A 26,073-nucleotide genomic window follows, 5' to 3' on the forward strand; every position below is an offset into this window, starting at 1 on the left:
TATAATTACTAGTGTCATTCCTATTCCCTTTCTTGAACAGAGGAACAACATTCGCCCCTCTCCAGTCCTCTGGCACTATCCCCGTGGACAGTGAGGACCCAAAGATCAAAGCCAAAGGCTCTGCAATCTCATCCCTTGCCTCCTAAAGAATCCTAGGATATATCCCATCTGGCCCAGGGGACTTGTCGACCCTCAGGTTTTTCAAAATTGCTAATACATCTTCCCTCAGAACATCTACCTCCTCCAGCCTACCCGCCTGTATCACACTCTCATCTTCAAAAACATAGCCCCTCTCCTCGGTGAACACTGAAGAAAAGTATTCATTCAACGCCTCTCCTATCTCTTCTGACTCCATGCACAGGTTCCCACTACTGCCCTTGACCGGCCCTAACCTCACCCTGGTCATTCTTTTATTTTTCACATAAGAGTAAAAAGCCTTGGGGTTTTCCTTGAGCCGACCCACCAAGGACTTCTCATGCCCCCTCCTAGCTCTCCTAAGCCCTTTTTTTTAGCTCATTCCTTGCTACCTTGTAACCCTCATGCAACCCAACTGAACCCTGTTTTCTCATCCTTACATACGCTTCCTTTTTCCTCTTGACAAGACATTCAACCTCTTTTGTGAACCATGGTTCCCTCACACGTCCATTTCCTCCCTGCCTGACAGGGACATACCTATCAAGGACACGCAGTATTTGTTCCTTGAACAAACTCCACTTTTCATTTGTGCCTTTACTGACAGTTCCCATCTTATGCTCCCTAATTCTTGCCTAATCGCATCATAATTACCCCTCCCCCAATTATAAACCTTACCCTGCCATATGGCCCTATCCCTCTCCATTGCAATAGTGAAAGACACAGAATTGTGGTCACTATCTCCAAAGTGCTCTCCACAAACAAATCTAACACTTGGCCCGGTTCATTACCCAGTACCAAATTCAATGTTGCCCCACCTCTTGTTGGCCTATCCATATATTGTGTCAGGAAATCCTCCTGCACACACTGTACAAAAACTGCCCCATCCGAATTGTTCGACCGATAGAGGTTCCAATCAATATTTGGAAAGTTAAAGTCACCCATGACAACTACCCTGAGACCTCCACACCTATCCATAATCTGCTTTGCAATTTCTTCCTCCACATCTCTATTACTATTTGGGGGCCTATGGAAAACTCCTAACAACGTGACCCCTCCTTTCCTATTTCTAACTTCGGACCATATTACCTCAGTAGGCAGATCCCCCTCGAACTGCCTTTCTGCAGCCGTTAAACTATCCTTGATTAACAATGCTACTCCTCCACCTCTTTTACCACCTTCCCTACTCTTATTGAAACATCCATACCCCGGAACTTCCAACAACCATTCCTGCCCCTGTTATAACCATGTCTCCGTAATGACCACAACATCGTAGTCCCAAGTACCAATCCACGCTCCAAGTTCACCTACCTTATTCCGGATGCTCCTTGCATTAAAGTGGACACACCTTCCTGCCTGCGTATTTGTATTTGCAGCAGGAAATCTGCCAGCTGTACTGTTATCACTGGTTATGAATGAAATGCCCCCATTGTGCACAGTTCTTGTGCTTGTGTTATGGGATGTAGCTGTACTCCACCAGCTGAGTGTCGGATGTATCCACACAGCACTGGAGAAATATTAGATTGACAGATTTTGTTTTCCAATTCTACCAGTTTTGTGGTTCTCCCTCTTTAATGCCAACTTTTATGTCTCACTTTCCACCCACATTCCGGTTGACTGGGTCTGTCTTAAAGCTAAAATCCTCTCAGTGTGAAAATGGATATCTGAAGCACTGGAGTGGTGGTTTTGACATTGACTGATGGCAACCTTTAATACACCAGAGCTGGCACTGCCTGCGAAATGTAATTTAGGTCAAGCTTGATGTGTTTTACTTAATAATTTCAGCGACAATTTTGTGGGTTGCCATGCCATTTCTTCACCTTTTAATGATTCTGTGCAGAGGGCGACTTTAGCTTAATAGCATAGACTTTGTCATCTGCTGTTTTAAAAAACAAAAACAAATGCACTACATCGATCTAAACAACGGCTGTGTCCTTTAATTTCTTTTCTCCTGGCACTTAGAGAGGACGGCATAAGCGTTTCGGACAGTTAAAATGTAATTATCTTCTGGGCAAGGCACCGCTGCTTCCAAATCGGTCACCAAATTTTCGACGGTGGATGCCATACTCTTTATGTGAATGTTTCGGTCATGCAAATTTTTTCAAATCCATTGCCTCAACAGGCAAACTTGCGAACTTAAAAGGAAGGCTGAAGCCTTGCACAGCAGGGAGATTTTCCTTTATTTATGGGGCAGCATTCTCTGATTGTTGAAGCTGTTGTAAATGAGAGCATCTATCATACATCCCAGGGCTGTCAGCTCTCTGTTGCCGAGTTACAGCCAGAGTCTACTGCAGCAGGCCGTGGATTGACTTATTAAACAGTCCCCTGTTCTGCTCGCCACAATCCATCCGTGAAGACCTAACGCTAGGGTAATTTGCTGTGCCGCAGTCTCTCATTCCTCACTCATTCCATCACATCATCGGAATCCAGGTTTATTTAAAAGGAAAGCTCAAGTGGAAATTTCACCCGCGCGTCGGTTGGAGAATAAAAATGTGAAAATAAAAATAGCCAACTGGGCCGTGATAGCTCCTGCTCGTCATATCTGTTTGCTTCATATAACCATGTTTTAGAAAAAAAATTGCATATGTTGGGGGGAGTGGGAAAGACACAAATTTATGCAGTAGGAAAGTGGAGACAGCTTTAAATCATTCTGAAGGGAAATTACTAATTTCAAAGTATTCCTCAGCCACAAGCATGTGTTTATTTACACTGTGATTTTTCTCAAAATGTGTACTTCTGATTAATTTGCAGTAATTTTCCACCAGAAATATGCAAATTTGCTGCTATATATATACGTTCTTCCTCCTTCGTGGCAGTATTTTTCCGAGTAGCTGCTTTAACCCATTAGGACCACTGCACCATTTTGAAACATGAGAGGATTAGGGTGGAATTTTTTTTCCCCCTTCGACATGCTGGCCATCTGGCTGCAAAACCGGCTTCTTCCCCCATATTGTCCAGCACTTAGAAGATGTGGTCCTGGAGGTGCGTGCCCCGTGTCATCGTGCTGTCCGGCAGGGCCTGGAAAATAGGCAAGATTGGGCTTCCAGAGATTGGAAGGGCATGTCATGATATTCAAGTGAACATCACAGCACATCCACACATACATAGTGACGGACAGATCAACGGACCAATTAGCACACACAACACGACAGCCAATCACAGACAAGAGCATACACAGTACAAAACAAGGAACACGACACTTCCTGGGCAGTCCAGCAGGAGACGGCTCAGGGCAAGGAACTCCAAGCCAGACACTCAGACAGTCACCATGTGCTGAGTACCAAGTTTGTTATATAAATAGTTAAAAGAAATAAAACTGCGTTGTACCAATCGCAACCGCGTTGGTTCGTCTGTGTCTCAGAGTACCCAACACTTCAGGGCACACGGGAAAACCATCCCCCAGCCAAGATTCTGTCCGAACATAACAATCTGTGTATTTATTTTCATTCACATCAATTTGAAATGTTACATTTGTTCCCTTTTGAGACAGCAGAGTGAGTCAATCCACAACAGAAGTCAGGTTTAAAGTTTGGCATAGGACCTGCCAGGGCTGGACATGACAATGTCCGCCCAACTCGACGGAGCAACTGGGCTCAGAGCCATATCAACAGCTGAGGTGGGAGCCCAAATTGGTCTCCTGAGGCCCGTTGCAACAACGGCCTTTGAGTTGTCTGCTGTTGGTATTCTTTAAAGTAAGACTTGCATTTAGGTAGCATCTTTCATGATCACTGGCTGTCTTGCTGCGCTGTACAGCCAATGAAGCCCTTTTGTCATGTATTCACTGCTGCATAAGAAAACAGCTCATCTCGGAATCTCTGATGTCCACCAGGCTAGAAAGATGGGGGCTCGCATTCACATATCCTCCAAAAGACAGCATTCCGACTGTGCAGCACTCACTCAGTAAAACGCAGGACTGTCATGCCTTGATTTTTGTGTTCAGGTACAGCGGAAAGAATGATTGGCTCCAGGACCGATTACATGAATTATTTTCAAAACCAAACTTTATTGTAACTACGATATTAAACTTTTTAACTTTACTCGCAGAAAGAAAGGCTTACAATCACCCCTTAATGCAACTATACAATTTCCCATTAAACAACAAGAAAAGACAATACGGCTCTTAATCCATCTTAAAATTAGCAGGGCATAGAGTAATACTTGCTTTATAAAACAGATTTGGCTCCGGTGGAAACCCCTTCAGACTTTTGCATATTATCTCTGCAGGCTGCAAAAGCACATTAACTCCCCAGGGACCTCCGCAGTCAAACCACAGTCATTTGCCTAGACTGAAAAACATATTCCCTGTCAATTTCACCTGCTTGCTACTAAAACCACCCATGCCCTGCAGAACAGAACTCTTTTAAAACAAACACATTCTAACTCCAAGCTTTTAACCCTTAAATTGGCCCAATGCTCAGGAGTCAGTATTCCCAAAATATTCCAATCATCACACCACAACAATACCCCATTTTATACTATCAACTCAAGATGCATGGTGAGATAAAGTTCTGGGTTCTTTCTGTGCTCCTGTGTTTGAGTGCCTTTTTGAATCGTGTCCAACACCTTCCCCATCACCGTAATAGTTTGGGTAACTTTAATTTAATAATAATAATCTTTATTGTCACAAGGAGGCTTACACTGCAATGAAGTTACTGTGAAAAGCCCCTAGTCGCAACACTCCTGCGCCTGTTCGGGTACATTGAGGGAGAATTCAGAATGTCCAAATTACCTAACAAGCACGTCTTTCGGGACGAGAGGGTGAAAACCGGAGCACCCGGAGGAAACCCACGCAGACATGGGGAGAACGTGCAGACTCCGCACAGACAGTGACCCAAGCCAGGAATCGAACCTGGGACCCTGGCGCTGTGAATCCATGGTGTTAACCATTGTGCTATCGTGCTGCCCACACCTTTTCACATCTGAGAAGATGTTACTAGAATATTTTCTACTTGAGAAGATAGAATATGATGTTGGTATGACCATCAGATTTGTGCTTATCTTTTTGGTCTTGTTGATCTTGTAGCGGCAGTCCAGACAAAGCGTCCACATTTGCGTGCTGTTCAGACCTCCGATATTCGGCGATATAATCACGTGCCGATAAAATTAACGCCCAATGTTGTGATCGACTTGCAGCGAGCGAAGGGGTCCCCTTATGCAACCCAAAAACTGATATTGGTCAGCAGAGTAAATTGATGGGCAAATAAATAATGTGGAACCTTCGAATACCAAAAATAATGCTGAGAGCTTCTTTCTCAAGTTGAGCGTTGTTGGACTCAGTGCAAGTCAATGTCCTGGAAGCGAATGCGGTAGGTCAATCATCGCCTGAAGGCATTATAGAGCAATTGCTCCAACCCCATCGGGCGATATTTCACAAGCAAGCTCAGCTTATCTTTTGGGATATAATAGACCAATAACTCTGATTCCTGTAATATTGATTTGACATTTTGATAAACATCTCACAATCTTTCATTCAGAGCCAAGCTTGCTTGTTATGAAGAAACATGTGTAAATGCTTCAGCCTGGTTGCTAAGTGTGGTACAAACTTCCCACAGTAATTTAATAATCCTCAAAACGACCGAAACTGAGTCACGTTCTGCCGTCGTGGAGCATCCAGGATCTTCAATATCTTCTTAGGTTCTTTGTGAAGACCGTCTTGGTCACTAAAATGTCCAAGATAGTGAATAGAAGATTTAAAAAATTTGCACTTCCCTTTCTTGACCCTGAGATTATTGAGTGACAGCCTTGCAAGCGAAGCTTTTAGGTTCTTACATACTCCACATCGTTCAAACCTGTAATCAAAATGTCGCCCAGGTAGCATTGCACACCTGATTGCCCACTCAAGATGTGATCCATAGATCATTGGAAGAGCGCTGGTTCTGATGTTACCCTGCACGGTAGCCTTTGATGGTGAAACAGATTCTTATGTATAACTATGGTCAGTAATGGTGGAGACTCAATCGGTAAATTCATTGATCATAGAATCCCTTTAGTGCAGAAGGAGGCCATTCGGTCCATTGAGTCGGCATCTACCCTCTGAAAGAGCACCCTACCAAGGCCCAATCCCCTGCCCTATCCTTGCAACCTCATCTGACCTTTGGACACTTAGGGGCAATTTAGTCTGACCAATTAACCTCACCTGCACATCTTTTGGCTGTGAGAGGAAACTGGAGCATCCAGAGGAAACCCACGCAGACACGGGGAGAATGTATAAAATCCACCCAAACAGTCATCCGAGGTTATAATTGAACCAGGGTCCCTGGCGCTGTGAGGAAGCAGTGCTAACCACTGTGCCACCGTGCCACGCCGGGTCCCTGGCGCTGTGAGGAAGCAGTGCTAACACTGTGCCACCGTGCCACCCTGGGTCCCTGGCACTGTGAGGAAGCAGTGCTAACACTGTGCCACCGTGCCACCCTGGGTCCCTGGCACTGTGAGGAAGCAGTGCTAACCACTGTGCCACCGTGCCATGCCGGGTCCCTGGTGCTGTGAGGAAGCGGTGCTAACACTGTGCCACCGTGCCACGCCGGGTCACTGGCGCTGTGAGGAAGCAGTGCCAACACTGTGCCACCGTGCCACCCTGGGTCCCTGGTGCTGTGAGGAAGCAGTGCTAACACTGTGCCGCTGTGCCACGCCGGGTCACTGGCGCTGTGAGGAAGCAGTGCTAACACTGTGCCGCTGTGCCACCCTGGGTCCCTGGTGCTGTGAGGAAGCAGTGCTAACACTGTGCCACCGTGCCACCCTGGGTCCCTGGTGCTGTGAGGAAGCAGTGCTAACCACTGTGCCACCGTGCCATGCCAGGTTCCTGGCGCTGTGAGGAAGCAGTGCTAACACTGTGCCACCGTGCCACCCTGGGTCCCTGGTGCTGTGAGGAAGCAGTGCTAACCACTGTGCCACCGTGCCATGCCAGGTTCCTGGCGCTGTGAGGAAGCAGTGCTAACCACTGTGCCACCGTGCCATGCCAGGTTCCTGGCAATGTGAGGAAGCAGTGCCACCATGCCACCCCTTTGCAGATAGGTTTGGAAGAACTCAATTCGGTTAAATGTCTGGTCACCTGAGAGGCCTGTAAAAAGATCTTCAATAAGTAGTGGAGGACACTGATCAGCACATAATACAGGGTTGATAGTCATTTTGAAATCCCTGCATGTCTGCACTGAACCATCCTTCATTAAGACTGGGATGATTGGAGTTGCACATGATTGCGGTAACAGGCTCAATGGCTCCTGTCTTCAGTAATCCCTCCAGTTCTTCCTCCACTTTAGGTCGAATAACATAAGGTACGGTACATGCTTTCAAACACTGAGGCACTCTGTCTATCTTTATCTTGTGTTTCACTTCAACTGCAATCGTGGGTCCTAGTGACTCCTCGAATACCTTCGCATACTTTTTCAGAAGTGGTTGAAGATCGTTCGTTGAATCAATAAGTTGGTTCATGATGGCCCAGTTTAGCTTAATCTTCCTTAACCCATGATGTGGGAAACCCAAATGTTTCTGGAACTTGCCTCTTCATTCACCTGAGGAAGGAGCAGTGCTCCGAAAGCTAGTGATTTGAAACAAACCTGTTGGACTTGAACCTGGTGTTGTAAGACTTCTTATTGTTCCTTAACCCAGATCTCCCAAACAATGCTGGAAAGTTTCCTTGAACAATGTGAGGAGATAACTCCACTTTCTCCACACGATGAAGCCCTTCAGCAGCACAACCTCCTTGTTATATGTTCTCAAGATCACATCAGATGGTTACAGTGTTAGATATTTCAAATTCTGACGGTATATCGATTCAGATATAAGTGATACTGCAGGGCCCATATCCACTTCCATCGTAATAGTGTTCCCGCTTAATTTGCGATGGAACTAACATTTTGTTGGTCTCCTCGTACTGCTAGAACACCAAGCTTAAATTCCTTAAACTGTCCTGGCACTTTGGTACTCAATGATTCTTCAGTTTGATCACTTAACTGGTAAACTCGCCCTGTAGAATTTGCAGTATTTTTCTTGGTACACTTCTTTTGTGTTGATGATGATTGACATGCCCAACATGCCTTGGTTATTTGACCAACTTTACCATAATTTTTGCATTTGTTCCCCTTGCTCTCACAATCTCCAGCCATATGTTCCACTTCATTGCAGTGATGACATGCTAGGTTCTTGGTGCATCTGCTTCCCACAGATACCATTTTATGGACTTTAGTTCCGTCTACAATTTGGAAAACATCTTTTGCAGCAAGTTCCATAGACATTGCAATTTCTATATCAGATTTTAGGGTTAATGCAACCTCAGTCATCAATTTCCTGTGTCCACAAACAAATCGATCGCGAAGCGTATCATCCAAAATCTGGCCAAATTCTCAGTACATTGCTGGCTTTTGCAGTGATGCAACAAATTTTGAAAGATTTTCTCCTTCCTCCTGTGCATGACGGTGAGAGCGGAATCTTTCAGCTATTAATAGTGGACAGGGAGAGCAATGGTCTTGCAAGACAGTCAGTAACTCATCGTAAGACTTGTTCCAGATTTAGCTGGATGTACTAAATTCTGTAGTAACATGAATGTTTTCCTCCCAGCTGAGCTGAGAAAGGTGGCAGTTGACAGGTTTGCTGCTGCCTGATTGGTTTTATTGAATGAGTAGAAACTTTCCTCATATGAGTTTCATGTCTCCTCCTTCTTCTCGTCAAACGCGCCCATGGCATTATTTTTGGATCGTAGCTCCCTGATCTGTGCTACTCAGCCTTCACCGTGTCTTCCACAGTGGGGCAGCACGGTAGCATTGTGAATAGCACAATTGCTTCACAGCTCCAGGGCCCCAGGTTCGATTCCGGCTTGGGTCACTGTCTGTGCGGAGTCTGCACATCCTCCCCGTGTGTGCGTGGGTTTCCTTCGGGTGCTCCGGTTTCCTCCCACAGTCCAAAGATGTGCAGGTTAGGTGAATTGCCATGATAAATTGCCCTTAGTGTCCAAAATTGCCATTAGGGGTGGGGTTACTGGGTTATGGGGATAGGGTGGAGGTGTTGACCTTGGGTAGGGTGCTCTTTCCAAGAGCTGGTGCAGACTCGATGGGCCGAATGGCCTCCTTCTGCATTGTAAATTCTATAATATTCTATAATTCCCTGCCATTCATTTTCTCTCTGTTAAAGCAGACACATTCGGAGGGCACAAGCAGACTAGCTGTCTCTGTGCCTTGCTGTCGGTTCCTGGGCAGTAGGTTGCAGAGTAAGCACCCCCGTGGGTTCGCATTCCCATGGCCATTTCAGCGCCTCATGCGCCGTCTCCGCAGCTCTGCTACTACAACGGTAAGTGTACTGAAAACTTTGATCCTCCATTTGAAGTAAACCCCGGAATTTACATTTGTCCGACAGCCTTTAAAAAACAAATCCTTTTACTAGCACTGGCGGCTGTTGCGATCGACCAGATGATTCGCCGACGCCCCACTGTATGGTCTCCAAATATTTACTTGAGAGTTTTGTTTTTTATTACTTGCCGCAACAATGATTTCGCCTTGGAAGTCGATGATATTTCTCCTAACCTCACTCCTGATGGGGTAGGGGACTGGATCTCCGCTGACGATTCCTTCTTCTGGTTCACCAAATCATCGTCGAAGGTTGTTTTTCTATCTTTTCTTTTACTGGCCAGACCTCGTCGACAATTTCTCTTTTGTTATGTTCTTTGCTGTAGTCACAAAGAGAAAAAGACACGGGTAGCACAGGCCAAGTTCGTATATCATAGTGCAAGGGGTTTATTTACAGGGGACAATGGTGAACTCCACAAAAGCCCATCAAATGTTTTGAGGATGTCATTGCGTAATATGTGACATTACACCAGCCAAACCTCAGGGGCTGGTTTAGCACAGGGCTAAATCGCTGGCTTTGAAAGCAAAACCAACGCAGGCCAGCAGCACGGTTCAATTTCTGTACCAGTCTCCCCGAACAGGCGCTGGAATGTGGCGACTAGGAGCTTTTCACAGTAACTTCATTGAAGCCTACTTGAGACAAAAAGCGATTTTCATTTTTTCATTTCAATGGTGTTACTCTGACACATTGCAAGAACCTGTTTTCCGTTGAACCCATGGTATAATATATTAGTACGTGAACATATTACCACCATCTCCAAACTCATTCAATGGAGTCAAAGTTAAGTTCTAATTAATTATATCAAAAATGTGCTTTTTCTATCGCGCGTGGTCCCAGGTTCGATTCCCGGCTTGGCTCACTGACGGTGTAGAGTCTGCACGTTCTCCCCGTGTCTGCACCAGTTTCCTCCCACCAAACGACACGCTGTTAGGTGAATTGGACATTCTGAATTCTCCCTCAGTGTACCCGAACAGGCGCCGGAGTGTGGCGACTAGGGGATTTTCACAGTAACTTCATTGCAGTGTTAATGTAAGCCTACTTGTGACAATAATAAAGATTATTATTATTATTATTTTAAAGAAATGCAGTTAATTATGTTGTAAATCAATGGCTTCGAGTGTGGCCCTACAAACCTCTTGGGACTTGGGTTTCGATCCAACCCCAGAGCCAAAGGATGAAAGTACCTTGTTCTCAGGAAATGAAGATGATGCAGAAAATGAAGCTGCTGTGTCTCAAACTTGTGTTTGCTGTCCACTGCTCCAAAGCACTAAACGGTCCATAAATGAGCAATGTTTATTCAGCCACGGGACAAAATCCAAAGCCATTGACATCTGAAAGGGAAAAATGACAGGTCAACAACAATTAACATTTATAGAAATGATCGAATGTCCGCAGGTACTCGCATTTCAGGCAGAGACATTTTTTTCCACGGAAACTTTCTTTATTTACGGAGATTGATAGATCAGCCGTGTGTTTTCTGCTTCTTCTTTTTATTTTAGGATCTTTGTCATTCGCAGTGTTCCTTTTACCTCCGAGGATTTTCAATCATTTGGCAGTCTCAGTTACGAACCCGAGTGAGCCAGGATCAAGGACAAAAATATTGTGCTGATGCATTTCTGAAGTACAGGTTAAATGAAATGAAATGAAATAAAAATCGCTTATTGTCACAAGTAGGCTTCACATGAAGTTGCTGTGAAAAGCCCCTAGTCGCCACATTCCGGTGCCTGTTCGGGGAGGCTGGTACGGGAATTGAACCGTGATGCTGGCCTGCCTTGGTCTGCTTTAAAAGCCAGCTCTTTAGCCCTGTGCTAAACCAGCCCCTAAAGGGCATGGAGGAAGGAACCTGTCTCTCCAAATTGCCGAGTTTAGAAATGTTTTGAGTTGGCCGGGGTGGGGGGTTGTGTGGGAGGCTAGGGGGACGTTTTGGGTCCACATTTCTTGACTCATGACAGAGATGGGGGTATCTTAGGGTGAAGGTTGTCGGACTGCATTGCAAATAAGTGATGGGTATTGTTAAAAGTGTCCTTATTATCTAAATTAAAGTGGGAAGAACAAGATGTGACATGAACCAGCTGCATAAAAGTGGCTTGGCTGTGTTTCCTGCTGATGTGGGAAACCAAGGTGATTCCATTGTGAATGAGTGTTACTGTGCGCTTGTTATTTTGCAGCTTACAATACTGTGATGTACGAGCAGAAAACAGCCATGTTGCTCTCGACCAATTAACAGTGTAACATCATTACAAATCCATGGAAACTGGCAGAGGAATTCATCTTATTATCAAAGTCTGAGCTGCTCGACCAACATGAATAGAATCACAGACAACCTCAGTGGAAAGACTTGTTATAAAAATGAAGCCTGTGATGACACTTCTTGTTGCATTGATGCTGCCAGTATTAACAAAGAACAGCATAAATTTCCATTGTACTTTCAAAACAAAATGGAAATTATGAAGCTCTTTACTTTCCTCAACCTTTGTATTTTTCTTCAGCAATCGGCAGGTCTTTTTAACCTGAAGTCTGGTGGAGCCGACAGCCCATGCTTTCAGAAGAATTTTAATTAACCACAAGCGGTTAATGGGTGGGTGTATGAAGTATCTGTCCATCATCCTTGCCGCTGTGAATCCTGAGCCATGTGAGAAGAATTCTGAAGGGGCGGGGCATCAGGAGGGTCAGCAGTGGGCTGGAATGTTTTGTGGGGTTTGGGTGAAGTAATCCTGCTCCTCCTGTTCCCAACAAAACAAAAGTCATTTCCTCGGCCAATGTCTGAGCATCACCCAGCAGATACTTCAAGGACTCTGGTTCAATCTCTCAACACATGGCCCGATAGACAGGAAAGTACAGCAAGCCTTGGGACCCCAAATCAAGGTGGGCGGGGGGGGGGGGGGGGGGGGGGCGGGGGTGTGGATACTGAGACAGGAATAAGACTTAGTGGGCACCTCAAAATATGGGAAACAGGTAGGCCGTGAAGTTCCTGGAACTTGAGACAGTTCAGAATTGAAAGTTGCCCAAGCAAACAATGCTCCTGCTGGGATTCTCCATCGGCGGGATCCTCCGCATTTCCCGATGGCCTGGGGGTGGCCACAATGGGAAACCCCATTGGCCGGCAGCCGGGGCGAAGGATCCCGTCCCCTTTATTTAAAAAAAAAGCTCCTCCATACTCTCTGCTTCTGTCTGCAGATTCCCTCACTTGGTAGCTTCAAAGAACAAAGAAAAGTACAGCACAGGAACGGGCCCTTCGACCCTCCAAACCTGTGCCGATCATGCTGCCCTAACTAAAAACAAAACCTTCTGCCCTTACTCAGCCTGTATCCCTCTATTTCCTCCCAGATGCCTCTTTAATGTTGCTAATGTGCCGGCTTCCACCACATCCCCTGGCAGCGCGTCCCGGGCACCCACCACTCTCTGTGTGGAAAACCTACCCCGCACATCTCCCTTAAACTTTCCCCTCTCACCTTAAACCTGTGCCCTCTTGTAATTGACACTTCCACCCTTGGAAAAAGATGCTGAATATCCACCCTGTCTGTGCCTCTCATAATTTTGTAGTCCTCTATCAGGTCTCCCCTCAGCCTCCATCTTTCCAGTGAAAACAATCCTAGTTTATTCAACCTCTCCTCAAAACCAGGCAATATCCTGGTGAACTTTCTTTGCACTCTTTCCGAAGTTTCCACATCCTTCTGATAATGTGGTGACCAGAACTGCACACAGGATTCCAAATGCGGCCTAACCCAGGTTTTATATAGCTGCAATGTGATTCCCCAACTCCTGTACTCAATGTCCCGGCTGATGAAGGCACGCATGCTGTATGCCTTCTTAATCACCTGGTCACCTATGTTGCCACTTTTAGGGAACTGTGGACCTGCACGCCCAGATCCCTCTGCATGTTAATATTCCTAAAGGTTCTGCCATTTACAGTATAATTCATACCTAGATTTGATCCTCCAAAATGCATCACCTCGCATTTGTCTGGATTAAACTCTATCTGCCATTTCTGTGCCCAAGTCTCCAACACATCTATATCCTGTTGTATCTTCTGACAATCCTTGGCACTATCAGGAACTCCACCAACCTTCGTGTCATCCGCAAACTTACTAATCAGACCACCCATATTTTCCTCCAGATCATTTATGTATACTACAAACAACAGAGGTCCCAGCACTGATCCCTGCGGAACACCACTAGCTCAGATTTCCATTCTGAAAGACATCTTCTGTCTTCTATAATCAAGTCGATTCTGTATCCATCTAGCCAGCCCACCCTGAATCCCATGTGATTTTAGTTTTTGTACCAGTCTGCCATGTGGGGACCTTGTTAAACGCCGTACTAAGGTCCATATAAACTACACCCACAGCCCTTCCCTTATCAATTTTCATATTCACCTCTTCAAAAAACTCAGTCAAGTTGGTGAGACACGACCTTCCACGTACAAAACCATGCTGCCTGTCACTAACTAGTCCATTTTCCTCCAAATGCGCATATATCCTGTCCCTCAGTATCTTTTCCAAAGGCTTCCCCACCACTGATATCAGGCTCACCGGCCTATAATTTGTTGGATTATCCCTGCTTCCTTTCTTAAACAATGGGACAACATTAGCTATTTTCCAGTCCTCTGGAGCTTCGCCTGTGGCCGAAGAGGATGTGAAGATATCTGTTAAGACCCCAGCTATTTCTCCCCTTGCCTCCCGCAGTAACCTGGGATAGATCCCATCCGGCCCAGGAACTTGTCTACCTTAATGCAATTTAGGATACTCAACACTTCCTTCTTTGATATAGTGATGTTCTCAAGAGCATTCACACACCTATCCCTGACCTCAACATCCGTCATTTCCTTCTCCCTGGTGAACACCGATACAAAGTACTCATTAAGGATTTTACCCACTTCCTTTGGTACCACGCATAACTTCCCTCCATTGTCCTTGGATGGTGTTGTGTTGGGCGCTCTGGATCCGTGGAACACATACAGGTCACCAACACTTGAAATAGGGCAACACTATTTTATTGAGTCATTAACAGTTTAACATACTCTCACTGTGGGTTAACACGATACTAGCTTTAACTAAAGACCTTTGCCTTGTCCTGGCCAGTCGATGCACTCAGCACATGGTGAATGTCTGTGCTGCAGGCAGTGAGCTCTGTCCTCCTAGGAAACTGCAGGTCGAATGAGCGGGAACTCTGATGCCCCCTGTCTTTATAGTGCGTGTGCTCTAACTGGTGATTGGCTGCTGTGTTGTGTGTGTTGATTGGTCCCACATTGTGTCCATAAGTGTGTGTGTGTCTGCACCATGATATACTGGTGTATATTATGACATCCCTCCTTTTATAAAAGAATATACATGTGTGGTAATAAATAGTGTATGGTGAGAATGTCCCTAAATACGTGTATGTGAAAGACATATTTACAGGACTATGTACATGAGAACTAAGCTATTTACATGGGAAGGTGCCTGGTACAGAAAAGCAGTATGCAACAAGAATAACAAGATGAACACTATATACAAACCATGTAAACGATCAAACGGAAGAACAGAACAATTCATAAAGTCTATAAGTCCACAAAGATCACAAATTAAGTCTCTGAGGTGGGCGAGGAATTCTGGTTGACCGCCTCATTCGTGGGTCAGGATCCGCTGGCTGAGGAGCGGGCTAGACTGCGTCAGAGTGAGGAGGATGCAGGGTGATAGGGATCTCTGCATAGTCCATGGCAGGGTCAGCAGGAGGGGGAGGCGACAGTGGAGGATCACGTAGCGAGCGTGGAACGAAACAAAGGGCGCGTCGATTGCGGCGCAGAATGGAGCCATCCGGTAGATGAACCAGGAACGAGCGGGGGGCCACCTGCCGAAGGACAACAGCGGTTGCAGACCAGCCACCATCCGGAAGATGGATGCGGACATTGTCATCTGGAGCCAGAGCAGGGAGATCAGCTGCACAGGAGTCATGAGCCACTTGTGCTGTGCACGAGACAGCTGCATCCGTCGAAGGACCGGAACGTGGTCGAGGTCTGGGACATGAATGGACGGCACCATCATCCTCAAGGTACGACCCATGAGCAATTGGGCTGGCGACAGGCCAGTGGACAGTGGGGCGGAGCGATAGGCCAGCAAGGCGAGGTAGAAATCAGACCCAGTTAACAGTTTAACATACTCTCACTGTGGGTTAACACGATACTAGCTTTAACTAAAGACCTTTTCCTTGTCCTAACCAGTCGATGCACTCAGCACATGGTGAATGTCTGTGCTGCAGGCTGTGAGCTCTGTCCTACTAAGAAGCTGCAGTTCAAATGAGCGGGAACTCTGATGCCCACTGTCTTTATAGTGCGTGTGCTCTAACTGGTGATTGGCTGCGGTGTTGTGTGTGTTGATTGGTCTTGCTGTGTGTCCTTCAGTGTGTGTCTGCACCATGATATACTGGTGTATATTATGACAGATGGGCCTACTCTTTCTCTTGCTACCATTTTGCTCCTAATATACGCATAATAAAGCCTTGGGACCCTCCTTGACTCTGTTCGCTAAAGACATTTCATAGCTCCTTTTAGTCCTCCTAATTCCACATTTAAGTTCCTTCCTACTTCACTGTACTCCTCAAGGGTTTTGTCAGTTTTTCGATGTCTAGACCTAACATATGCTTCCTTTTTCCTATTGACTAAGCTTCCAATTTCCATTGTCATCCAAGTGAACAATGTGCACATTTCAATTTCAAAACACTACACAGCATAAAAATAAACAATTGTTTTTGAAGGGGAAAGCCATTCAGAATAAAGAGTAAATCCCTCTGCTCGTATGATTGAGGCTGCAAAGGCAGCTTTGGATTTCCTGATAAGAGCCCGTGAGATCCAGAGAAATTTGGCACGTTGGATCTAAAATTGGATTGGGCAGGAGGCAGAGGGAGGTGGTCAAGTTATTTTTGTGTCACAATGACAGAGGACACGAGGATTGGTAGTGCGGCAAATAGTGAGGAAGAAAGCCTTAGATTGCAGGATGATATAGAAAGGCTGGTAAACCTGTGGCAAAATAGGGGCAAATGGAATTTAACCTTGAGAAGAGTGAGGTGATGCATTTTGGAAGGATTAACAAGGCACAGGAATGAATGATAGGACGCTGAGAAGGACAGAGGACCAGAGGGACCTTAGGGTGCTTGCCCAAACATCCCTGAAGGAAGCAGGACAGATGGATAGGGCGGCTGAGAAAGCAAATGGGATACTTGCCTTTATTAGCTGAGGCACAGATTATAAGAGCAGGGAGGTTATGATGCAGCCGTATAAAACACTGCTTAGGCCACAGCTGGAGTACTGTGTGCAGTTCTGCTCACCACACTGTGGGAAGACTGTGATTGTACAAGAAAAGGTGCAGAGGAGATTCACCAGAATTTTGCCTGGGGTGTTGCATATCAGCTATGAAAAGACGCTGTTCAGGCCGGGGTTGATTTCCTTAGACCAGAGAAGGCTGGGGGGGGGGGACTCATCGAGGTGTACCACATTATGAGGGATAGAGATGGGGTAGGTTGGAAGAAACTTTTCCCCTCAGTAGAGGGGTCACTAACCAGGGGCACGATTTAAGGTAAGGGGCAGGGGATTTAGAGGGGATTGGAGGAAAGTCTTTTTCACTCAGAGGGGGGTGGGAATCTGGAACTCGCTGCCTGAAGGGGTGGTAGAGGCCGGAACCCTCACAACATTGAAGGAGCTTTTAGATAAGCATTTGAAATGCATACAAGGCTCTGGATCGGGTGCTGGAAAATGGGATTAGAATAGATAGGTGCTTGATGGCCAGCACAGACAAGAAGGACGAAGGGCCTCATTCTGTGCTGTAAAGCTCGATGGGAGAGATGTTCCAGCACTTCGCGCTGGCAGGATCTTCTGGGCATCCCGAAGCTGCGCCCCTGCCCTCTGTTCCCAGCAGCGTGAGGTGGAATCCATGGGAAATTCCTTTGGTAGCAGCGGGACCTGAAGATTCCCCCGCCAGCCAATGGCAGGCCGAGAAACAGCCTGCGGGGAGGCCGAAGAATCCCACCTGGTGACTCTTTGACCCCTTTGGGGGATGGGAGCTCCAGCTCCGATGCCTCTCCCCCCCCCCCCCCCCCCCCCACCCCCCCCCCAACAACCTGCCTTGTTGTTCTCGAGCGTTTCACAGAGAGTAAGGGGCATCCCCCACAGCTACTCTTACCTCAGAAACAAAGAGGCAGGCTTATAGAAAATACACGGAGAGAGAAACAGCTGCGATCCTGACTTAATGGATCCCTTCAGAGCTATAAAAATAAACAATCAAAGAGTTTAGGGGGGCAGATAAGAACACTTTCTTACTAAGGATGTGTATTTATGAGATAATGAGCAATTGTTTAAATGGTATCGGGTACAGAGGAGCACATTTTCACTTTATTATGGGAAAACTTTAACTTTGACACACTGACTGACTGTTCGATTGGTTTATGACTGCAGATAAGAACACTTTCAATGAATTATGGATGGGGTTAAAGGCTGCAGATGGGGAGATCACCCAAAGGACCACCATCTGAGGGAAGACTCCCGAACTGAACCCCTCCAGGCCACCCCCCCCCCCCCCACCCCCCCGACTCACACCTCCCAGGCAGGGTCCCCCATCGGCACCCTGTTGGGAGTACATGTACCACCTCATCACCCCTCGGACTGCAAGGTGCCAGGTTGGCATGACCAAGGGGCGGGGCCTGAAGGGGGGAATGAAGGGGAGGCCTAGGGGGAGAGCTGAAGAGGAGTCTGGGTGATGAGATGGGGGTTGAGGGGGATGGCTGAATGGGTGCCCTTGGCGGAGGGAGGGGGGGCTGCTGAAGGGGAGTTCTTGCTCGCCCTGTCTGCGCTGCAATTCGGGGCAGGGGGGGAAGTGCGGCTGCTAATTGAGGTTGGAGCGCCCTTTAAAAAAGGCCCTCGATCTCAGAGGTGCGGGGCATGTCTGAGAGGTTAGGGCTCACCCCCCCCTCAGCTGCAGCGTGGACTCTGGCGTACCATAGAATGGCACGGATCAGCCGATTTCCAATACAGTTTTTCCAATTGCCATGGAGTGGCACGTTGGGGGTCCTCCTGTCCTGATGCTCTGTTGGCGGGAGCACTTAGATTACCGAACGCTGAATCCCGCCCTTCCCGTTCAGATCTGAAACAATTTTTGTTGATTTTATAAAGCGAGAGTATTATGATTATTACGCATTATAATTATCACTGTGGGAGGAGGAGCAGCTGGTGCAATTATCATGGGATTTAAATATCAGCATATTTCAGTATGTGGCAATATTGTGACAACCCCAGACTCGATTGAGACTATGTATGTTTAGCACGATTCAAATAATCGACAGCAGATAATCCGCTTCCTTGCTGTGTGACTGAACTCAACTTAAAGAACATTTCCCTTAGTCCGTGATCCCAACCAATCTTCATAAGGAGAGGGGCGCAGGTTCAACCCACAGACAAGCCACAAAAAATTCTGGTTCTGATTATACGCTTTATGCTTAATCATGGGTCAGCTTCAAACACCATTTCTTGTGGATGATAAATCTAATGTGTCAGTACGTATGATGCTGGTAACAGTACATACGGTGTGCATTTAAGAATACCATACAACATCACATGCTCTTCATGTGGCATATAATTATGGACAACAATTGTATTCAAGTATTGTGAAGACTGCCTCAAAATGTGACAAAACTAATTCTGTATGAAATCACATTCAATGTGGCTTGAAACTTTACTCCATGGGGTGGGAGCACAGAGTGCAGAAAATTCCAGGTTCTGCAAGTCCGATTCGAGAGGAAATTCACCATATCGTCAGATTTTCATTCCGGGTGGCCATTGAGGGGGGTGGGGTGGGGTGGAGGTGGGGGGAGTGGGGGTGGGGGGGGGTGGTGGTGGAGAGGTTGATGGCCTCCGCCCCTGTGAATAGTCTGGAGGTAGCACAGGGGCTGGCGGGTATGAACATAAGAACATAAGAACTAGGAGCATGAGTAGGCCATCTGGCCCCTCGAGCCTGCTCCACCATTCAATGAGATCATGGCTGATCTTTTGTGGACTCAGCTCCACTTTCCGGCCTGAACACCATAACCCTTAATCCCTTAATTCTTCAAAAAACTATCTATCTTTATCTTAAAATCATTTAATGAAGGAGCCTCTACTGCTTCACTGGGCAAGGAATTCCATAGATACACAACCCTTTGGGTGAAGAAGTTCCTCCTAAACTCAGTCCTAAATCTACTTCCCCTTATTTTGAGGCTATGCCCCCTAGTTCTGCTTTCACCCGCCAGTGGAAACAACCTGCCTGCATCTATCCTATCTATTCCCTTCATAATCTTATATGTTTCTATAAGATCCCCCCTCATCCTTCTAAATTCCAACGAGTACAGTCCCAGTCTACTCAACCTCTCCTCGTAATCCAACCCCTTCAGATCTGGGATTAACCTAGTGAATCTCCTCTGCACACCCTCCAGTGCCAGTACGTCCATTCTCAAGTCAGGAGACCAAAACTGAGCACAATACTCCAGGTGTGGCCTCACTAACACCTTATACAATTGCAGCATAACCTCCCTAGTCTTAAACTCCATCCCTCTAGCAATGAAGGACAACATTCCATTTGCCTTCTTAATCACCTGTTGCACCTGTAAACCAACTTTTTGCGACTCATGCACTAGCACACCCAGGTCTCTCTGCACAGCAGCATGTTTTAATATTTTATCATTTAAATAATAATCCCTTTTGCTGTTATTCCTACCAAAATGGATAACCTCACATTTGTCAACATTGTATTCCATCTGCCAGACCCTAGCCCATTCACTTAGCCTATCCAAATCCCTCTGCAGACTTCCAGTATCCTCTGCACTTTTTTGCTTTACCACTTATCTTAGTGTCGTCTGCAAACTTGGACACATTGCCCTTGGTCCCCAACTCCAAATCATCTATGTAAATTGTGAACAGTTGTGGGCCCAACACTGATCCCTGAGGGACACCACTAGCTACTGATTGCCAACCAGAGAAACACCCATTAATCCCCACTCTTTGCTTTCTATTAATTAACCAATCCTCTATCCATGCTATTACTTACCCCTTAATGCCATGCATCTTTATCTTATGCAGCAACCTTTTGTGTGGCACCTTGTCAAAGGCTTTCTGGAAATCATGCTGCGTCTGCCCAATGGGACAATTTCCATCCAGATGCCTCGCTATTTCTTCCTTGATGATAGATTCCAGCATCTTCCCTACTACTGAAGTTAAGCTCACTGGCCTATAATTACCCGCTTTCTGCCTACCTCCTTTTTTAAACAGTGGTGTCGCATTTGCTAATTTCCAATCCGCCGGGACCACCCCAGAGTCTAGTGAATTTTGGTAAATTATCACTAGTGCATTTGCAATTTCCCTAGCCATCTCTTTTAGCACTCTGGGATGCATTCCATCAGGTCCAGGAGACTTGTCTACCTTTAGCCCCATTAGCTTGCCCATCACTACCTCCTTGGTGATAACAATCCTCTCAAGGTCCTCACCTGTCACAGCCTCATTTCCATCAGTCACTGGCATGTTATTTGTGTCTTCCACTGTGAAGACCGACCCAAAAAACCTGTTCAGTTCCTCAGCCATTTCCTCATCTCCCATTATTAAATCCCCCTTCTCATCCTCTAAAGGACCAATATTTACCTTAGCCACTCTTTTTTGTTTTATGTATTTGTAGAAACTTTTACTATCTGTTTTTATATTCTGAGCAAGTTTACTCTCATAATCTATCTTACTCTTCTTTATAGCTTTTTTAGTAGCTTTCTGTTGCCCCCTAAAGATTTCCCAGTCCTCTAGTCTCCCACTGATCTTTGCTACTTTGTATGTTTTTTCCTTCAATTTGATACTCTCCCTTATTTCCTTAGATATCCACGGTCGATTTTCCCTCTTTTTACCGTCCTTCCTTTTTGTTGGTATAAACCTTTGCTGAGCACTGTGAAAAATCACTTGGAACGTTCTCCACTGTTCCTCAACTGTTTCACCATAAAGTCTTTGCTCCCAGTCTACCTTAGCTAGTTCTTCTCTCATCCCATTGTAATCTCCTTTGTTTAAGCACAAAACACTAGTGCTTGATTTTACCTTCTCACCCTCCATCTGTATTTTAAATTCCACCATATTGTGATCGCCCCTTCCGAGAGGATCCCTAACTATGAGATCCTGAATCAATCCTGTCTCATTACACAGGAGCAGATCTAGGATCGCTTGTTCCTTCGTAGGTTCCATTACATACTGTTCTAGGAAACTATCGTGGATACATTCTATAAACTCCTCCTCAAGGCTGCCTTGACCGACCTGGTTAAACCAATCAACATGTAGATTAAAATCCCCCATGATAACTGCTGTACCATTTCTACATGCATCAGTTATTTCTTTGTTTATTGCCTGCCCCACCATAATGTTACTATTTGGTGGCCAATAGATTACTCCTATCAGTGACTTTTTCGCCTTATTATTCCTGATTTCCACCCAAATGGATTCAACCTTATCCTCCATAGCACCGATATCATCCCTTACTGTTGTCCGGATGTCATCCTTAAATAACAGAGCTACACCACCTCCATTACCATCCACTCTGTCCTTCCGAAAAGTTTGATACCCTCGGATATTTAACTCCCAGTCGTGACCATCCTTTAACCATGTTTCAGTAATGGCCACTAAATCATAGTCATTCACGATGATTTGCGCCATCATGGTGGCAGGCCGTGTGAAGGTGAACCAGCACTTTTGACCAGGTGCAAAAATAAAACCAAAGTTATGGCTCTCGACCCCACTCCTTCACACACTCCCCACACACTCCCCACAGACTCCCCATGCTTCAGCTATTCCAACCCATGCCAACGAATAACTCCCAGTCTACCCCATGGCCCCTCATACCATCTATGCCAGACTATGCACTTCTACCAACCCCCATGATCTCTCATCCTCGATGACAACTATGCCCCTCCACCCATCCTCCATGGCCCTTTATGGTACTATGCCAACAACTTTGTGCCAACCCACACCTCTCCACTGCTCCCCTTTGCCCTTACACTTACCATGTCAACTCACCCAGTATCCACCATGGGCAGACCTCAGGACCCTTGTTGAGAGAAAATAAATTTATGTTCTAAGTATGGATGAGCACTATTTTTTAAAAAACACTCATTGATTAAAAAAAGCAAACACTACATTTCTTCAATCACTAAATTCTTATAACAACAAGCATTTGTATCCACAATCCCGCATCAAAGACTTTATAACCATTTGGACCAGTCAATCAAACTGAACTGACAGGCACTACTGTGATCACGATAGGTTGTGAAATAAATCATGCAGCATAAAGCCTTTAAGAACAATCCTCAGCCTTCTGTCAACAGGCAGACTAAAATAGCTAGTACTGATTGTTTTAACCAACAGACTTCTGATCATTTAAAGGCCAGGAGATTTAATTTCCTTGACAGTTTGACAGTTCCAATGAGCTTTCACAGTTCCTTTGACAGCTCCCTTGTTAGGTTACTTTCCCTCTTGATAGTTCCAATTAGCTTCACAAGTCCAATAAGTTTAGCCGCTTTTTATACACATTCCATGTCTACACTTGACAATTCCGAAGGGCACCTGACCTCTCCGAAATGGTACCATACCTCTCCCAAAGGTGTCCCTGGGCATTTCTAAATGGGTACCCTAACTCCCCTAAAGGGTACTCTACCTCTCCAAAGAACTCCACAAACTTGAGACTTCTTCTGACAGGTTTAATGTGCACAAGTCAGTTTTGGACTATCCCACTGTTGAAAATAGGATCTAATTGACGGCAGCTTCACTTTAGCATGAGAAACATTGATGTGCAAAGTGCAGCGGCCCCATTGTCATCCCACCCCAACGCCAGTAAAATTAGGGGTCGTGAGTGTGGGACCGGGTGGGGGGGGGTTAGTTCTGGATTTAGGGATGGTAACTGTCAGAAGTGCAGCACGGTAGCATAGTGGTTAGCACAATTGCTTCACAGCTCCAGGGTCCCAGGTTCGATTCCGGCTTGGGTCACTGTCTGTGCGGAGTCTGCACATCCTCCCCGTGTCTGCGTGGGTTTCGTCCGGGTGCTCCGGTTTCCTCCCACAGTCCAAAGATGTGCAGGTTAGGTGGATTGGCCATGATAAATTGCCCTTAGTGTCCAAAATTGCCCTTAGTATTGGGTGGGGTTACTGGGTTATGGGGATAGGGGGGAGGTATTGACCTTGGGTAGGGTGCTCTTTCCAAGAGCCGGTGCAGACTCGATGGGCCGAATGGCCTCCTTCTGCACTGTAAATTCTATGGGTGTGGGCCATTGGCACTATTTCGAATCCCCAGAGACTCTCTCTGTTGTGAAAATTCAGGCCTGTATGAATACCCAATCTGTAACAACAATTCAAATCTAGCTCTTTTTCCCTCATTATGCGCACTGGTGCAATGTATAATTTTAGTGACTGCACCGAGCAGATTAAACACATGCAATAACGTGTCTAACTTGTGAAGAAAGTATGAGTTTATGTTCAATGGCAATAAAAAAGATTTCTCGTTCAAACAAAATTCCACTTGTCATGTTCTACCACAGCAAAACCAGATATAATTGTATATATCTAGACATGTAAACAATGGAGAAAACAGATTACTCTGCTACTGGTTATTTTTTTGTCTGAAGACATTCCTTCTAGACATTCATCTATTTGCGCCACCATTTTTGAATAAAGTTAGTCTGTTGTCTCAAAATGATTGAGGACAGAGTCAGTTTGCAACGGCGTTTCGTAGATATTTTTATACAGTGCCTGACACTGTTTACTGTAATGCCATGGAAACTGATTTTATGTCTGGCTTCCACTGTTGACCTTATTTGAGAAAGGAATATCGTTGAGAAGATTTAATCCTCGCTTTTTGTCGTTATTCAGTAAAGCAGAAGGGATTATATATTTTCGATGCAATGTTAGCAGGAGTGCGCTTTGATCGCCCATCACTCCTGGTGGGACTGAATCTTGCTGCTGTATTGTTTCAGCGCCAAGCGATCATTATTTATTTGTATCACTGGGGACACAGGAAAGTCACTGCAGTCCGCCACACTGGTCTTCAACCACTAATGGGATCAGTCATGGTCACATTGAGGGTGTTAGGCTCGGGAGGCTAAATTGCCCACTCCCACTCCTGGGCCATGTGTTCTCGGGGGGGGGGGGGGGGGAGATGCTCTGGTTGATTTCGCAATCGAGCTCTCGACCTGTAACATTGTAGGTAGCAGATGAGGAACATATTAGCCATGGTAGAATGGCGGAGCAGGCTCGCTGGGCCGAATGGCCTAATTCTGCTCCTATGTCTTATGAATTTATAATCCCCCTCAAGCAACCCCTCCCTCAAATATCTTACTCATTATCTCCTGGATTTCTTCACATTGTCATCTGCCAGTTGTTATGGGAGAGGTGTTTTCAGAATACCAAAATGTATCATGGAGTTCAACCATTTAATGGATTGTTGCTTTTGAAGCACACGGCTTGTCCCCCAGATGTAGTATTACAATTATGGACACATGGTTTTTAAAACAAAACAATGTTTATTCCATGAACTCAAATTAACCCTTTAAATAAACACTGGATCTCTTAACACCCCTTACTTCAAAGATAACTCTGAAAATAATACACATCCAAAAGACTTAACAAATCTTCAAAACAGACATGAGGTTACATTCAATATATTTATAGTCTTTGGATTTGCAGGCATCAACAGGCCAGCTATGTGTTTTCTTCCTGCAGTTCTCAGCAAAACACACAGACATTCCCAGCTTTCTCCTCAAACTAAAACCAAAAGCAGAAGTGAGCTCAAAATGGCCGAACTGAGCTCAGCTCCACCCACTCTCTGACATCACTATTTCCTTAAAGGTACATTGCTTAAACATCCATTTCTTATAGGTACTCTCACATGACACCTCCCCCCAAGAAAAAAAAATAAACCATCAACTTCAAGATGGTTTCATTTTTAACCTTGCACCATCAATTAAGAAATGCACACAGTAAAAGTACTTTTTCGTTTCCAAAAAATACAACACACGCAGACAGGCATAATAATATAGTCCATGTTTCCTGTTCTTCTTCCTCCAACCGAAAACCTTCTCGATTGACAGTCTCTTTGAACAAGAAAGTCTCTGCATGATCCATCCATTCCTCTACTCCTTGGTATTTCTCTTTAGAATCAGATACTTCAGTTCAATCTGACCACAGAGCCCCTTGCAATTCTCCAATACAGGAGCATTGGTGATCACAGCTTTCAGGCAGTTGAAAGTCCGCTGTCCATTGACATTTTTTACGTTTCTTCAGCAATTCCATCAGTGGAGCAACCACGCTACAAATCTTTTGCACAAAGGTTCGATCAAATCCATTCATGATAAGAGATCGCATTATTTCCCTTCATCTTGAGGATATCGGAAACTCCTCAAGGAAAGTGATTCGGGCTTCCCCAAATTCACTTTCGGCTAGGTTCATCACCAAACCCACCGCCTGAAGTCGATCGAAGAACTCCATGAATGTTCTAAATGTTCTTTCCATGTCTGGAAGTTGGAAATAAAAGCAGATTGTCCCACTTTCTCAATGCAATCCTTCAAACGTGGGATAGGGTAAGAGTCCGTTCTTGTA

At 45.6% G+C, this 26,073-nt stretch overlaps 1 long non-coding RNA gene across 1 annotated transcript in view; it reads left to right on the top strand.

The window, feature by feature from the left end:
* The first annotated feature begins 9,290 nt into the window (after nt 1-9,290).
* LOC140393500 (uncharacterized) overlaps nt 9,291-26,073 on the top strand; it is a 92,979-nt gene continuing 76,196 nt past the window's right edge. Inside the window, exon 1 of the long non-coding RNA XR_011935627.1 lies at nt 9,291-9,411. This is a non-coding gene — a long non-coding RNA (uncharacterized lncRNA). The remainder of the gene's footprint in view (nt 9,412-26,073) is intronic.

The sequence above is a fragment of the Scyliorhinus torazame genome, chromosome 17, assembly GCF_047496885.1.
Source record: "Scyliorhinus torazame isolate Kashiwa2021f chromosome 17, sScyTor2.1, whole genome shotgun sequence".
NCBI classification, from domain to species: domain Eukaryota; kingdom Metazoa; phylum Chordata; class Chondrichthyes; order Carcharhiniformes; family Scyliorhinidae; genus Scyliorhinus; species Scyliorhinus torazame.